General features: G+C 43.4%; 1 long non-coding RNA gene across 1 annotated transcript in view; it reads right to left on the bottom strand.

Moving 5' to 3' along the window:
* Positions 1-2,759: 2,759 nt before the first annotated feature.
* LOC142741401 (uncharacterized) overlaps positions 2,760-18,436 on the bottom strand; it is a 37,654-nt gene continuing 21,977 nt past the window's right edge. The window contains exons 4-5 of the long non-coding RNA XR_012881120.1: positions 3,114-3,164; positions 2,760-2,834 (exon numbers count right to left, since the gene is read on the bottom strand). This is a non-coding gene — a long non-coding RNA (uncharacterized LOC142741401). The remainder of the gene's footprint in view (positions 2,835-3,113; positions 3,165-18,436) is intronic.

Here is an 18,436-nt window from a genome sequence, read left to right as displayed (position 1 = left end):
TATACAATTAAAATAATGTATTTTTAAAAAAAAAAGACATTTTCTCCTAATAAAAAAAAATATTTGGGTGACCTAACAAAAAAATGTTTTATAGCCGTCACACCAGCAGGCAATATGGTATATTTACCATATATTTCGCATAAGGTGCGGAGAGGACAAAAAATGCAAAATGTACGCTTTTACATCCCATTGAATACTATGAAGAGTGATTTGGGGCGTTTTTGTGCCGATTCCAACGTGGCTTCTGCGTCAAAAAACCTCAGTGGGAATAGGGCCTTATGCAGCAGATTTAGGGTTCATTCAGACGTTTCGGTTGAGGTGCTATAAAGACTGCATCTAAAAAACGCATCCAAAAACACAGTCTCATGGTCTGAATGGACCCTTACTGTTGGAAAGTTAGACAGGATACAACTAGATTAGACTATTTGAAACCGCACCAAATTTAGCAGACTGGTGCATGGAGAATGATAAAATTTGCACAACCGGCAGGACACTTTTCGCTTTATTTTTTCACCTCATGGTGGTTCTGTACTTTAAACCAATATTTTGCACCAGAAATGGCAATAGATGTTAATAAATTTGCCCCCTTTTACATCTCCTCTTAGCCACACCCCTATTTCTAGACACTTTAAATTGCTAAAGAAGGTGCAAAAAGTGCAAAAACACATAATAAATTTGGTGTACGGTATTTACTCCACTTTTTGCTTAGCAATTCCCCCTTCATATTTCCCAATGGAAGAAAAAGTCGCAAGTGACCTTGCAACCGTAAAAAATTTAACCATGACAGACTTTTTGCCATAGTTGCAAGGAACCTCATGAGTTTGTTTCTATAGCGAAGCACTGAGGTCGCTTTGTGGGTGATTGCAATTTGCCATGTAGCCCTAGCCAAAGAGAGATCTGTTCTATAGGTGTTATGGCTTACATAAGTCATGTTATAAATTACCTGTCCTGACAGTAAAGAGAGATCCACCAGAAGACAAAATACCCTTAAAGAGGCTCTGTCACCAGATTATAAGTGCCCTATCTCCTACATAATCCGATTGGCGCTGTAATGTAGATAACAGCAGTGGTTTTTATTTTGTAAAACTATCATTTTAGAGCAAGTTATGAGCAATTTTAGATATATGCAAATTAGTTTCTTAATGACCAACTGGGCGTGTTTTTACTTTTTACCAACTTGGCGTTGTAGAGAGGAGTGTATGACGCTGACCAATCAGTGACCAATCAGCGTCATAGACTTCTCATTGTTCCAGCCCAGCTTCTTTCACTGCACAATCACGTTGGGCTGGAACAATGAGAAGTGTATGACACTGATTGGCCACTCTGAGGAAGCACTAATCGCGAAACGCACGTTGGGGTCTTGCACATGTTATTCAGGCTCTGAGGACCACTAAGATGGGTAAGGTGCTGTTTTTTCCCCTGATATTACTGGTTTCTCCTATCTTTATATGGACTGTTTTGATCTAAACATATGCACTTGAACTTTGGCATAGGACATTACCATTTTCAGGCTACTGCACCACCATTTCCAATATGGATATTATAGTATACCTCTCTTGCATCATAGGTCCTGTTAGTCCGATATGACATGCGAACATTTATAGAGTCTTCTCTGTTTTGATACCAATTTTTAATTGTTTGTCTAAACCTTTATGTTAATAAAATTGTTATACTTTTATTTATATATATATATATATATATATATATATATATATATATATATGGTTTTGTACTCCGTTTCTTCTGTATGGTACTAATTTTGGAGTGGCCCAACTGTTAAGAAAGGGAAGGTGTCCCCTGTGGACACATCTTAGCCAATTATCACATTGTTCTAGGAGTTTATATATTTGTAATACACTGTCTCGTTACCCACTTAAGCAGCCACAATACCGACATAAATTCCACAATACTTCCATCAGAGCCACACTGTATCTAATCCCAGCCGCAATGTCCCAATGACAACCACAATCCCTGAATGCCTCATATGCCAGTCACAATGCCTCAGTGCCAATTATAAATTTGTCGACGACAACCACAATGCCCTCAATTCTCCCTATTCTGGCTACAATGTCCTCCATGCCAGTCACAATGTCCACATGACAGCCAAAAATTCCCATTGGGGAAGGAAAGATTGTGATGAATGTGTATGTTGGAATATAAATGCAGTGCACCGATGTGGAGAAAACTAAGGCATTTACAATGCCCTTAAATATGTATAGCCAATATATGTACTACTAGACAAAATTGTAAGGTAGATAGGAGCAGCACAAGTGCAGATTACCAAATAAATGGTCGGTGCTAAGCTTCAAATGATAGGAGTGACTTCTCCCCATATGATGTATAACAAAAAGTCAAGAGCATAGAAGCAGCACTTACGAAAAAAAGTGACGTTTATTCACCCAACAAATGCAACGTTTCACTTCCTCAATGGAAGCATTTTCAAGCAAACAGTGATAGTATCACACGAGAATAAATACAGAGAATCACAACCCTTGTTTTTTTAACTGTGTTCTGTGTATTTATACTCCTGTGATACTATCACTGTTTGCTTGAAAATGCTTCCATTGAGGAAGTGAAACGTTGCATTTGTTGGGTGAATAAACGTCACTTTTTTTTCGTGAGTGCTGCTTCCATGCTCTTGTCTTTTTGTACTACTAGACATATATCCTTATATACTAGGAAGGTATTACCACAACTTTGAAAGTCCAGAGCTAGAAACTAGCCTGATAATTATCAGTAATTAATAATGATATTAATTACCAGTCCTCTGATTCCTCTGTTGCCGCTGACTGGAGGATTCCATATCCTGCTTCTCTTCACTTTCAAATAGACACCTAGAAAAAAACAATAGGAAAGAGGTGTGATAATACATTCCTGGTAAATGCAATAGATGTATTGGATCAGTAAAGAGATGTTAGTGTGCCTAGTTTCTGATAAAACCCCCAAAAATTTTAAGGGGCACTTGAACCCTTTCTGGGAAACATTCTGATGAGCCAAACTAGAGATCCCACCTCAAGTCTTCCTATCCAAGAAAATGCAAAGACCACTCCGTCCTGACTAGAAGCCACAAGTAGGATAGAATGGTCTCTAATCATAACTCCTAAATTACTCACCAATTACACCACATATCAGATGCCGAGAAGAAATAGCACTCTTCTTCGCACCTGTATAAAAGAGAAAACCATTCTTCAATCTATTCAGAGGTCCATTTACAACTCATATATAAAATGGGCCTAAATGGGGCCTAGGGATGCACGGTGCATCGAAACTTCGATACTGTTTCGATACTGTGCATCCCTAAACGGTTCGATACCGTTATTTCCTGTATTTCGATACTGAGCTGCGCAGCCGCATAGCTCAGTATAGTAATACATGAATGTATGGGAGCGCGGCTGCGGCTGTGTAATTCAGCCACAGCCCCGCTCCTGAGTCATGATAAGTGCGCGGGGTCAGGATGATGCGATGCGGCCAGCGCTGCACTAATGAGCGGCGGCACTAGAGACAGAACATGGCGGGCGCACTACAAAACACCCCCATGTTCTGTCCTGTCCTCAGTGCCTGAACTGCCGCTCATTAGTGCAGCGCCAGCCGCATCACCTCATGCTGACCGCGCGCGCACTTCCTGTCAGGAGCGGGGCAATGGCTGTATTACACAGCCGCAGCCCCGCTCTATAACGGCGGAGATCAGAGAAACCTCTCATCTCTGCCATTATTCCCCTGAATGCAGCGATCACAGCTGACTGCAGCATTCAGGAGAAAATGAGCAGGGGGGATGCCCCTGGATCGCGTCACAGGGAATTCCTGTGACGCGATCGAGGGCCATACCATATATGGGCAGACAGCCCAGGGTCTATTGACGGACCCCAGGGCTGTCTTACCATATCTCTTGTTGTTAGGACATACCTCAGTATGCCCTAACAACAGCCTGTGTGCTATCCGTCCACATGCTAATGTACTGGCACATATCTGATATATGTCAGTACATTAAAGTTTAAAAATAAAAGTAAAAACAAAGTATTGTTAAAATTAAAAAAAAATACACATTCACCTTTTTTACAATAAACATTAAAATAAGTCTCAATACATAAAATATTCACACATTCAGTAATGGCGCGCACAACAATTTTTTTGCATCATTTATGATGTGTACGCTGTAAAAAAATGAAATAAACACGGCTTTCATTCACTTATTAATGCGAGGTGCGATGAATTTAACCTCCATGTTCCTCACATTAATAGTAATTAACCCCATCATGTACCTCGCACATTAACCCATTATGACTGCGAAACATGATGGGATTAATTACTATTAATGTGAGGCGCGTTCAAAATTCATCACACGTCGCGCCTCACATCAGAAAACGGAAGAATTTTTTTTTTATTACTGTTTGCAAAAGTATCGAAATTGGTATCGAAATCGCAATACTAAACGAAGTATCGGTATCGAAGTCCAAATTCTGGTATCGTGACATCCCTAGAGGGGACACAGTATAGATAATATCATCCATTAGGGAAAAATATCACACATTCAATAAAGGCCTCACATGCACCAAGTTAGGACACAAAGTGATATCACTAGTAGTGAAAATAGCTGGACACGGACTTGCAACTTCTGGCCAAATCTCTAGAGAGGGAAAAGAAAAGAAGACACATCAACTATACTGCACCACTCATAACAAAAAATTTAAACCCTACCCAAACAAACCCTACAAAAATGAACTGTAATTCAGGGAAGATTTTCATAAACACAGCTGATAACCAGAAAGATTGTGTAATATACTGCCCAACAAAATATACTTGGCTTGGCAAAATCATTGCCATTAGATATAGGAATTTCTACCAATTTTACCATCCACAATGTCGAAATAAACACCTCAATGCTATCCATGCCAGCCACAATTGCTACGTGACAGTCACACTCCCCATGACAGCCACACTGCCTCCATGAAAGCCAAAATGTCACCATGACAATCACAATCTCAAAATGCCTAATATGTTAGTCAAAATGCCCTCAATACCAATTCCTCAACAATAACCACAATGCCCACCATCCCTGGCACAATGCCTCCCATGGCAGCAATGCCCACATGCCAGTTACAATGCTCCAATTAAAGCCACTATGCCCCCATGACCCCCACATTGTCCCTTATAAAAGCCACAATACCCTCCAAGCCAGTCACAATGTCCTCAATTCCCCTTTTGCCAATGGCAAAGTGAAAATGACAGCCACAATGCCCTCTATGCAAGTCACAATGCCATTAATGGCCCTATGTAATTTAGAATGGACCTATTCTAACCACAATGCCCCTAATGCAAGCCACAATGACAACATGACGCCCGCTATATGCCTTATCCCAGCCACAATGGCTCTCATTTAAGCAACAGTGCCCAAATGCCAACCACAATGCTCCCATAAGAGCCACTATGCCCCAGTGAAACACACTAAATCCCAGCCACAATATATCCATTATAGCTACAATGCACTCCATGCCAGTCGATGTGACCTCAATTCTACATTTGCCAATAACATTGCCCCATGACAGCCACAATGTCCTCCATGCCAGCCATATTTCTCACAATGCCCCCTATGCCAGCCACATTGAGCTCAATGCCCCTTAGCCATTAGCAATACAACAATACCTCTTAAGACAACCAAAATGCCCTCATGACAACTGCAATCCCCTCATTGTCCACTTTACCATCACAAAGCCCAAATACAAAACACAATGCCTCTAAAAATTCACAATGCCCTCATGACAGCCACACTGTCTTTAAACCCAGTCACGATGTCCCCATGAAAGCCACAATGTCCCCTCACAACCACAATCCCAGAATGCGTCATATACCAGCAACAATGCCTTCAATACCAATTACAATTCCCAGAGGACAACCACAATGCTATCATTGATCCCTATTCCAGCTACAGTGACCCCATGTAAGGCCACTATGCCCTCCGTAGCAGTAAAATTACCCTGAATGTCTCCTATGTCTACCCCAATGCCCCCATGACAACTACAAAGCCTCACATGGCAGCAGCAAAATGCCAACCGCAATACAACCATGACAACCTATAATGCCCCTTGATGGACTAATTGCCCCTATGACAACTACACTGCTTCATTACCCACTTTAGCAGCCACAATACCCACATAAATACCCTAATGCCTCCATATCAGTCACAATACCCCATGACAGCCACACGGTCTCTAATCCCAGCCGCAATGTCCCCATGACAACCACAATCTCCCCATAACAATGCCAATGTCTGAATGCTTCATATGCCTCATTATAAATTGGCTGTTCTACATCACTAAAAAAATTCACTGGAAAAGGACTGGAATTTACAATAAAATATAACTTTTACTGATGTATAATATAAAATAAATATGCCAAAACTACATGCAAAAAGAAAAAAGAACACATTATAATGACATCCTCAACGATGAAAAAGACCGGGTTAAATAAGCATAAGTAGTGCGAGTATAACCCTCATGTTGTATGAAGAAAAGAGCTGGTATTCCAAAGTATCAATCCTAATACATTTCCCACATATATGAAAAAGGACTTGTAGTAGCTATGGGGTTTGTTGTATACTTGAGGATGTGAACAGGATTCCATCTTAATCTAACTCGATTGAGAGAAACTGCAACAGGAACAGGTAGGTGGGTATATACAACAAAACCCATAGCTACTACAAGTCCTTTTTCATATATGTGGGAAATGTAATAGGATTGATACTTTGGAATACCAGCTCTCAAATCACATTCTATCAATTTTTTATACATGTTGCATAATTTGTGGCTTTTTTCTTCATACAACATGAGGGTTATACTCGCACTACTTATTTAACCCTGTCTTTTTCATTAATGAGGATGTCATTATAATGTGACCTTTTTTCTTTTTGCATGTAGTTTTGTTATATCTATTTTATATTATACTTCAGTAAAAGTTATATTTTATTATAAACTCCAGTCCCTTTCCAGTGATATTTTTTTCTGACTTTCTGTGGAGTATATAATTGCTATATAACAATCCCTATGGTTAGGGATAATTTTTTACACCAATTTCTTCAATTTTTGTTCTACATCACTAGCAGCCTCCTGCCAACTCTTGCAGATGCGCCGTTGCCTTGTACTCCCCTGGCATGTGCGGTGCAACGATGAAGCCGGGCAGAATACACAGCAATGGCGCATCCAAGAAAGTTGGAGGAGACTGGTAGTGATGTATAACAGCCAGCGGGATGTCAATCAATCTTGGAAAGGTGGGTTTGAAGGCAGGACCACGTGACTCTTCAGGATAGCGGCACCACCCTATGACCCCTTAATGTGTAATTAGCATACAGTGTGGGCCATTTTAAAAGTTGATTTTATAGATTTTGTTGCACCTGCAAAAAAAACATACAAGGGAATGTGTGGAAATATTGTCAGGTCATGTATTGCTACATGGTGGTAGTGGTTCAAGGGGTTAAAACTACCTGACAGGTTCCCATTAAATAGACAATGAGTTGAAAACAATCCCATCTGCCCTGCAATTTTGTTATTATAAATATATACTATGTAATTACAGCTTCAGAACAAAGTTCACACATATATACACCACCATAACAAGCTGAGTACATATATACAGCACCAGAACAAAACTCAGTACATAAATACAACACCAGAACAAAGCTTAGTACATATATACAGCACCAGAACAAAGCTCAGTACATAAATAAAATACCAGAACCAAGCTCAGTACATACATACAATAACAGTACCAAGCTCAGTACATAAATACAACACCAGCACAAAGCTCAGTACATAAATACAATACCAGAACCAAGCTCAGTACATAAATACAACACCAAAACCAAGCTCAGTAAATAAATACAATACCAGACCCAAGCTCAGTACATCAATACAACACCAGAACCAAGGTTAGTACATAAATACAGCACCAGAACAAAGCTCAGCACATAAATACAGCACCAGTACAAAGCTCAGTACATAAATACAACACCAGAACCAAGCTCAGTACATAAATACAACAACAGAATCAAGCTCAATACATAAATACAACACCAGAACCAAGCTCAGTACATAAATACAGCACCAGAACCAAGCTCAGTACATAAATACAACACCATAACCAAGCTCAGTAGATAAATACAGCACCAGAAACAAGCATAGTACATAAATACAGCAACAGAACCAAGCTCAGTACATAGTTAGGTCCAAAATTATTTGGACAGTGGCACAATCTTGATGATTTGGGCTCTGCATGCCACCACATTGGATTTGAAATTATCAACTGAGATGCAATTGAAGTGTAGACTTTAAAGTGTAGCTAAACGTTTGACAAACTTCTGACATGTCATGGAGACATGTCAGAAGTTTGTATTGGTGGGGGTCCGAGCACTGAGACCCCCGCCAATCTCTAGAACGAAGCAGCTGAAGTGCTCGTATGAGCGCTCAGCTGCTTCGTGTGTGTTCGGCTATTTCCGGATATAAATGTATCGGTGTACAGACAATAGAAAGTCTATGAGCTCGTACACTGATACATTGGCTTTCCGGAAAAAGCCGAACAGAAACGAAGCAGCTGAGCGCTCACACGAGTGCTTTAGCTGCTTCGTTCTAACGATTGGTGGGGGTCTCTGTGCTCGGACCCCCACCAATCCAAACTTCTGACATGTCACTATCAGAAGTTTGTTGAACGTTTAGCTGCACTTTAAGGTTTAATTCAAGGGGTTGAACAAAAATATCCTGTGAAACATTTAGGAAATGCAACCATTTTTCTACACAGCCTCCTCATTTCAGGGGCTCAAAAGTAATTGAACAAATTAACATTACCATAAATAAAATAAAAACAATTTCATTAGAGAATCGTTTGCAGGCAATGACTGCCTGGAGTCTGGAACCCATGTACATCACTAAACGCTGGATTTCCTCCTTTGTGATGCTTTGCTAGGCCTTTACTGCAGCTGTCTTCAGTTGTTGCTTGTTTGTAGGTCTTTCTGCCTTAAGTTTTGTCTTAAGCAAGTGAAAAGCATGGTCGATCGGGTTGAGATCTGGTGATTGACTTGGCCATTGCAGGATATTCCACTTCTCTGCCTTAAAAAACTCCTAGGTTGCTTTCGCAGTATGTTTTGGGTCATTGTCCATCTGTACTGTGAAGCGACGTCCAGTCAACCTTGCTGCATTTGGTTGAATCTGAGCAGAAAGTATATCCCTGAACACTTCAGAATTCATCCGGCTGCTTCTGTCTTCAGTCACATCATCAATAAACAGCAGTGACCCAGTGCCTTTGGCAGCCATGCATGCCCATGCCATTACACTGCCTCCACCATGTTTTACAGTGGATGTGGTGTGCTTTGGATCATGATATAAACCTACATAGAACCTCAACAAACCAAATAAAACTGGGGTTCCCCAAAATACAAGTAGACAATCTAAAAGCAAAAAAGCACAGGGAACATAGCACCCAAAGAAATATATTTTACTCCCAAATGTTGTAAAAAATATAAAAATCTTTATTACAAGATAAATATTAACAATACATGGTATCAAAAAATATATATGGAAAAAACTGATAAAAAAAAAAGGTCATACACGGAGAAGATATCAGTTAGGTATTAAGGGTTAACAGAACAAACCATCTCAAAATGGCGTAACCATCCCATACAAAAAAATTTATTGTATGGACAGGGACATCAGGGCTTCCCTCTAGGAGCGGAATACCTGGCCTCTGCTCTGGCTGGGGATTCCGCTCCTAGAGGGAGTCCCAATGGCGCAATCTACAGGGGAGTGAGGTGTGGCGCTATCTGCATGGACACTGTGGCACTATAAAGGGGTACTATCTATAGGGGACAATGTGGTGCTACTAAGGGCAGCTAGGGAGCATTATGGGGCAGCTATGGAGCCATTATGCTGTATGGGGCCGCTATGGGGGCATTATGCTGTATGGGGGCAGCTATGGGGGCATTAAGCTGTATGGGGGACAGCTATGGAAGCATTATACTGTATGTGGCAGCTATGGGGGCATTATACTCCATGGGTGCAGCTATGGGGCATTATGCTGTATGGGGGAATTTGTTTGGGCATTATGCTATATGGGGGCATTTGTATAGGCATTATACTGCATGGGAGAATCTGTGTGGGCATTATACTGTATGGGGCATCTTTGTTGGCTTCATACAATATCGGTGGATCTATGGCGCAGTGTATATGTAGAGGAATGATCGAGGCACTCACCGAAGCTGGCAAACAATTTCTTTATTACAAAAAAGATCTTTGGTCAGGATGTGGAATTGCCTACGGCCGTTTCACGTGCTGGTACACGCTTTCTCAAGGCGCAGTGTACTGTATGGTGGCAGCTATGGGGGTATTATACTGTATGGTAGCAGTTATGGGGGCATAATATTGTACAGTGGCAGCTATGTGGCATTATACTGTGTGGGGGCAGCTATTTGGTATTATGCAGTGTGGGAGGCACTATGGAAGCATGATACTGTGGTTCTTGCTTTTTGAGATACTTGAAACTTGGGAGGAATGTACTATGGCAGAGCAGGGAGATATCGCCCAGCTCTGCCATTTACTAAGCTATGGCCAACAGGCCACATTCGGCCTGCAACCTATCAGGCGCAGGGACTGGATCCCTGCGCAGGCCGGCGTGACGAAGTCCCTGGATCACGCCAGACTAAACATGGATCCCGTCGGCATTGAGGATGCTTTGGAGAAGCACCTAGGTGAATATAATTTTTTTGTTTTATTTGTTTGGGGGGTGCAATCTTCAAGGGGGAGGAAGGTGCTATCTACAGGGGGTGCTGTATGGCACAATCTACAGGGGGTGCTGTATGGCACAATCTACAGGGGGTGCTGTATGGCACAATCTACAGGGGGTGCTGTATGGCACAATCTACAGGGGGTGCTGTATGGCACAATCTACAGGGGGTGCTGTATGGCACAATCTACAGGGGGTGCTGTATGGCACAATCTACAGGGGGTGCTGTATGGCACAATCTACAAGGGGTGCTGTATGGCACAATCTACAGGGGGTGCTGCATGGCACAATCTACAGGGGGTGCTGCATGGCACAATCTACAGGGGGTGCTGTATGGCACAATCTACAGGGGGTGCTGTATGGCACAATCTACAGGGGGTGCTGTATGGCACAATCTACAGGGGGTGCTGTATGGCACAATCTACAGAGGGTGCTGTATGGCACAATCTACAGAGGGTGCTGTATGGCACAATCTACAGGGGGTGCTGTATGGCACAATCTACAGGGGGTGCTGTATGGCACAATCTACAGGGGGTGCTGTATGGCACAATCTACAGGGGGTGCTGTATGGCACAATCTACAGGGGGTGCTGTATGGCACAATCTACAGGGGGGCGGAATGGCACAATCTACAGGGGGCGGTATGGCACAATCTACAGGGGGGGCGGTATGGCACAATCTACAGGGGGGGCGGTATGGCACAAACTACAGGGGGGCTGTATGGCACAATCTACAAGGGGGCTGTATGGCACAATCTACAAGGGGGCTGTATGGCACAATCTACAGGGGGGCTGTATGGCACAATCTACAGGGGGGCTGTATGGCACAATCTACAAGGGGGCTGTATGGCACAATCTACAAGGGGGCTGTATGGCACAATCTACAGGGGGGCTGTATGGCACAATCTACAGGGGGGCTGTATGGCACACTCTACAGGGGGCTATATGGCACAATCTACAGGGGGCTATATGGCACAATCTACAGGGGGCTGTATGGCACAATCTACAGGGGGCTGTATGGCACAATCTACAGGGGGCTGTATGGCACAATCTACAGGGGGCTGTATGGCACAATCTACAGGGGGCTGTATGGCACAATCTACAGGGGGCTGTATGGCACAATCTACAGGGGGCTGTATGGCACAATGTACAGGGGGCTGTACGGCACAATCTACAGGGGGCTGTATGGCACAATCTACAGGGGGGCTGTATGGCACAATCTACAGGGGGGCTGTATGGCACAATCTACAGGGGGGCTGTATGGCACAATCTACAGGGGGGCTGTATGGCACAATCTACAGGGGGGCTGTATGGCACAATCTACAGGGGGGCTGTATGGCACAATCTACAGGGGGGCTGTATGGCACAATCTACAGGGGGGGCTGTATGGCACAATCTACAGGGGGGGCTGTATGGCACAATCTACAGGGGGGGCTGTATGGCACAATCTACAGGGGGGGCTGTATGGCACAATCTACAGGGGGGGCTGTATGGCACAATCTACAGGGGGGGCTGTATGGCACAATCTACAGGGGGGGCTGTATGGCACAATCTACAGGGGGGGCTGTATGGCACAATCTACAGGGGGGGCTGTATGGCACAATCTACAGGGGGGGCTGTATGGCACAATCTACAGGGGGGGCTGTATGGCACAATCTACAGGGGGGGCTGTATGGCACAATCTACAGGGGGGGCTGTATGGCACAATCTACAGGGGGGGCTGTATGGCACAATCTACAGGGGGGGCTGTATGGCACAATCTACAGGGGGGGCTGTATGGCACAATCTACAGGGGGGGCTGTATGGCACAATCTACAGGGGGGGCTGTATGGCACAATCTACAGGGGGGGCTGTATGGCACAATCTACAGGGGGGGCTGTATGGCACAATCTACAGGGGGGGCTGTATGGCACAATCTACAGGGGGGCTGTATGGCACAATCTACAGGGGGCTGTATGGCACAATCTACAGGGGGCTGTATGGCACAATCTACAGGGGGCTGTATGGCACAATCTACAGGGGGCTGTATGGCACAATCTACAGGGGGCTGTATGGCACAATCTACAGGGGGCTGTATGGCACAATCTACAGGGGGCTGTATGGCACAATCTACAGGGGGCTGTATGGCACAATCTACAGGGGGCTGTATGGCACAATCTACAGGGGGCTGTATGGCACAATCTACAGGGGGCTGTATGGCACAATCTACAGGGGGCTGTATGGCACAATCTACAGGGGGCTGTATGGCACAATCTACAGGGGGCTGTATGGCACAATCTCTGTGGCTTGAATAGCAAGTGGTTTGTATGTTAAGTGGAGTTCCAAAAACCGGAGTTCAAAAGAGGAGTTAAAGCCCAAGTAAGTGCTCTTCTACTTCTTTATCTTTTTGATTAACACCTGTTCGCTGTTTTTTTGTAACTGGGATAATGGACAGCAAGATTGGAGGTTTTCTTCAGTGCACAGTTTGCCATATGTATGCACGACTGGAGCTGGAGTTCCAGGGTGAATATCTCTGTGGCAGATGTGAGCATATTGTTCACCTGGAAGCTCGTATTAGAGATCTGGAGGAGCAGAATGCAACACTGAGGAGGATAGACAATTTTGAACGGAGCTTGCTGCTCACAGAGCATGCAGTTAGTGGGTTACAACTGGAGGTTGAAGACATGGGTGAGCAGGATCAGGTAAGTAGCTGGGTTAATGTAGTTAGGGGCAGTAGAAAGGGGTCAAAGACAAGGAAGGCCGATCCGGTTTCTGACATTCCAGGCAAAATTGCCAAGTTGGGTGATGATGCAAGGATGTCAGTCTCAGAAATGGCAGCCCTAGTGGATACTGATCTCCCTAACAGCCGGGAGAACAGCCCAGCTAGTAGTCGGCGGGATGGTAATGCAGGTAAGCCAAGACAATTGATATTCGTAGGGGATTCTATAATCAGGAAGACGGATAGAATTATTTGTCGCCAAGACCACCTCAACCGAATGGTTTGCTGTCTCCCTGGTGCCAGGGTTCGGCATGTGGTGGAACGGGTGGACAAATTGCTGGGAGGGGCTGGTGATGATCCAGCTGTCGTGGTCCATGTCGGTACCAACGACAGAATAAATGGTAGGTGGAGGAGCCTTAAGAATAATTTTAAAGAACTAGGCTACAAGCTGAAGGGAAGGACCTCCAAGGTTGTATTCTCAGGAATACTGCCTGTGCCATGCGCATCACAGGAAAGACAGCGGGAGCTTAGGGAGTTAAATGCATGGCTGAAGTCTTGGTGTAGAGGAGAAGGATTTGGGTTCCTAGAGCACTGGGCTGACTTTTCATTGGGGTACAAACTGTATTCTGCAGATGATTTGCACCTAAATGGAAGGGGGTCCGCTGTGCTGGGGGAGAGAATTCTAGCTGGGGTGGCGGAGTATTTAAACTAGGGCTGAGGAGGGAGGTTAATGTAGAAAAAAAAGGGGTAGCCAGGTTAGAGAGGGGTCAGACTATATTGGTGGGGGGAGAAACAGAATGTGGGGAAAGGACTAGACAACAAGATAAGGAGATCCTTTCGTTACAAAACATCAGTGTAAATAAAAAGGACCGATTAATGTCAAATCACATTTCTGATAATAAAAGTGAAAAACTGACAGGCAAGTTAAAGTGTATGTTCACAAATGCCAGAAGTCTAGCAAGCAAAATGGGGGAGCTGGAGGCCTTGATACTGGAAGAAAATATAGATATAGTTGGTGTTGCTGAAACATGGCTGGACTCTTCACATGACTGGGCTGTAAATCTACAGGGTTTTACTTGGGTGTACTTGTAAATCATAAACTCAATAACAGCATGCAGTGTCAATCAGCTGCTTCAAAGGCCAGCAGGATATTGTGGTGTATTAAAAGAGGCATGGACTCGCGGGACAGGGATGTAATAATGCCACTTTACAAAGCATTAGTGAGGCCTCATCTAGAATATGCAGTCCAGTTCTGGGCTCCAGTTCATAGAAAGGATGCCCTGGAGTTGGAAAAAATACAAAGAAGAGCAACGAAGCTAATAAGGGGCATGGAGAATTTAAGTTATGAGGAAAGATTGAAAGAATTAAACCTATTTAGCCTTGAAAAAAGACGACTAAGGGGGGACATGATTAACTTATATAAATATATTAATGGCACATACAAAAAATATGGTGATATCCTGTTCCTTGTAAAACCCGCTCAAAAAACAAGGGGGCACTCCCTCCGTCTGGAGAAAAAAAGGTTCAAGCTGCAGAGGCGACAAGGCTTCTTTACAGTAAGAACGGTGAATTTATGGAATAGCCTACCGCAGGAGCTGGTCACAGCAGGGACAGTAGATGGCTTTAAAAAAGGGTTAGATAATTTCCTAGAACAAAAAAATATTAGCTCCTATGTGTAGAAATTTTTCCTTCCCTTTTCCCTTCCCTTGGTTGAACTTGATGGACATGTGTCTTTTTTCAGCCGTACTAACTATGTAACTATGTAACTATGTAACAGGGGGTTGTATGGCACAATCTACAGGGGGGCTGTATGGCACAATCTACAGGGGGGCTGTATGGCACAATCTACAGGGGGGCTGTATGGCACAATCTACAGGGGGGCTGTATGGCACAATCTACAGGGGGGCTGTATGGCACAATCTACAGGGGGGCTGTATGGCACGATCTACAGGGGGGCTGTATGGCACGATCTACAGGGGGGCTGTATGGCACAATCTACAGGGGGGCTGTATGGCACAATCTACAGGGGGGCTGTATGGCACAATCTACAGGGGGGCTGTGTGGCACAATCTACAGGGGGGGCTGTATGGCACAATCTACAGGGGGGGCTGTATGGCACAATCTACAGGGGGGGCTGTATGGCACAATCTACAGGGGGGGCTGTATGGCACAATCTACAGGGGGGGCTGTATGGCACAATCTACAGGGGGGGCTGTATGGCACAATCTACAGGGGGGGCTGTATGGCACAATCTACAGGGGGGGCTGTATGGCACAATCTACAGGGGGGCTTTATGGCACAATCTACAGGGGGGGCTGTATGGCACAATCTACAGTGGGCAACTATCTACAAGAGGGGCTGTGTGTGGCACTTCGAGGAAGGGGGACCCAGTCAAAAGTTTGCTATGGGGCCCAGTCTTTTCTAGTTATGCCCCAAAGTGCAGGACTCCTCTTGCCTCATGAAAGGTGCAGCCATGCTGTGAAGTGACAATCATTAACCAGCTATAATGTCAGGTCTGTTAATTTTAGGAGTATTGTATAATATTAGAACAGAGGATGAGGAAAGTTTCTTGGGAATGTCCTTGTGTAAACTCTACAAATTGTAGAGTCATTTACTGCTTCCACATAAGCTGAGAGACTTTCCTGCCATATTTGCGGTCAGTTACATATAAACATCGTCTCTTACACAGACCTCGTGTCTCTCGCCGTCTATTATCCGCTCAACACCAACTGACATCTGCAGTTCTATGGAGATGGCTGGTGCAGTGTAACTCTGAGGAAGGGATCATTCAAACCGTCCAATCAGATGCTGCCAACTGGTTTGTACCACTCGGTAAACTACGAGGGTAGGCTCGGATCAAACCAATGACGCTTTTTGTGTTTGTTTTAATAATGCAACAAGTTTTTATATGTGTGTGGAAAGGAAATTATTTATTCTATCTCAAATAGAAAAATAGTGATATTATAGATTTGTAGCCTGATTTGGTTTCTTGGAAACTGCCGCACTTTTTAAGTCATAATTTCTGTGGTATTTTTCCCTATTGACTCTATAAGGAAAGGTTATAACTGAGGTAAAACAAGCATTTAATACCACACGTGTTCCTGCTATATTTAATATTACGCCTGCAGTATCCTGCCTCTGCACAAACAGTGTATCTTATGTTTCTCCATGATCTTATGTGTGAAATCCCAGGATATAATTATTTGCTCAGTAGCATTTTTCTATGCAATTTAGAAGGTAAAAAAGTTAATTGTGAAAATAAAGTTTCCCCCAATATCCACATTTTAACCCCTATCTGCACGAGGAAGTAACTGTACGTCGTTGCAGGTTACTTCCCGCACGAGGACGTACAGTTACTGAGTTTTTCCCGATGCACACTGTCGGCGACAATCTGTGTTTTTTTGTCACCTTAGCTCTAAAAAAGATCCTGTGGGGTAAAATTGCTCACTATACCCCTAGAAAAATTCCTTGAGGGGTGTAGTTTCCAAAATAGGGTCACTTTTGGGGGGTTTCCACTGTTTTGGTCCCTCCGGGGCGTTGCAAACCCGACACGGCACTGAAAACCAATACAGGAAAATCTGCGCTCCAAAATCCAAAAGGCGCTCCTTCCCTCCTGAGCCCTGCTGTGGGTCCAAACATCAGTTTACGACCACATATGGGGTATTGCCGTAATCGGGAGAAATTGCTTTACAAATGTTGGGGTGCTTTTTCTCCTTTATTCCTTGTAAAAATTAAAAAATTCTATGTTTCCACAGAAAAATAGGTGATTTTCATCTTCACAGACTAATTCCACTAAATTCTGCAAAAAAACTGTGGGGTCAAAATGCTAACTATACCCCTAGAAAAATGCCTTGAGGGGTGTAGTTTCCAAAATGGGGTCACTTTTGGGGGGTTTCGACTGTTTAGGTACCACAAGACCTCCTCAAACCTGACATGGTGCCTAAAATATATTCCTAAAAAAGGAGGCCCCAAAATCCAGTGGGTGCTCCTTTGCTTCTGAGACCTGTGCTTCAGTCCATTAGGACACTAGGGCCACATGTTGGATATTTCTAAAATCTGCAGAATCTTGGCAATAAATATTGAGTTGCGTTTCTCTGGTAAAACCTTCTGTGTTACAGATTTTTTTTTATTACAAATGAATTTCGGCAAAAAGAATGAAATTTGTAAATTTCACCTCTACTCTGCCTTAATTCCTGTGAAACGCCTAAAGGGTTAAAATACTTTCTGAATGTGGTTTGTGAATACCTTGAGGGGTGCAGTTTTCAAAATGGGGTGATTTATGGGGACTTTCAAATATAGAAGGCCCTCAAAACCACTTCATAACTGAACCGGTCCCTGAAAAAATGGCCTATTGAAATTTTCTTGAAAATATGAGAAATTGCTGCTAAAGTTCTAAGCCTTGTAACGTCCTAGAAAAATAAAAATACGTGAAAAAAAATGATGCAAACATAAAGTAGACATATGGGGGATGTTAACTAGTAACTATTTTGTGTGGTATTACTATCTGTTTTACAAACAAACACATTTAAATTTAGAAAAATTTTAATTTTTGCTAAAATTTGAAGATTTCACAAATAAATATTGAATTTATCGACCAAATTTTTTCACTAACATAAAGTACAATATGTCACGAGAAAACAATCTCAGAATCGCTTGGATAGGTAAAAGCATTCCAGAGTTATTACCACATAAAGTGACATGTCAGATTTGAAAAAATCATCTGCGTCCACAAGGCCAAAACAGGCAGTGTCCTAAAGGGGTTAATGTTATGTTAGTGTCTTCATCATACTGGATGGGTGAGATAATGTGACTGATAGAAGATAAGTGGCGGTTTCCCTATTTACGGAGGTATCACAATAATAACTACATTGGCCTCCCCATTATTGATGAATTGCTGCGAGGCCCCCCTCCTGAATGGCATGTAACTTATAGGGTAAGTGAACACAGGGGGTATATGCTGCGTAAAAGTACAGAGCATA

The sequence above is a fragment of the Rhinoderma darwinii genome, chromosome 1, assembly GCF_050947455.1.
Source record: "Rhinoderma darwinii isolate aRhiDar2 chromosome 1, aRhiDar2.hap1, whole genome shotgun sequence".
NCBI classification, from domain to species: domain Eukaryota; kingdom Metazoa; phylum Chordata; class Amphibia; order Anura; family Rhinodermatidae; genus Rhinoderma; species Rhinoderma darwinii.
This window is presented reverse-complemented; position numbering and strand designations above follow the sequence as displayed.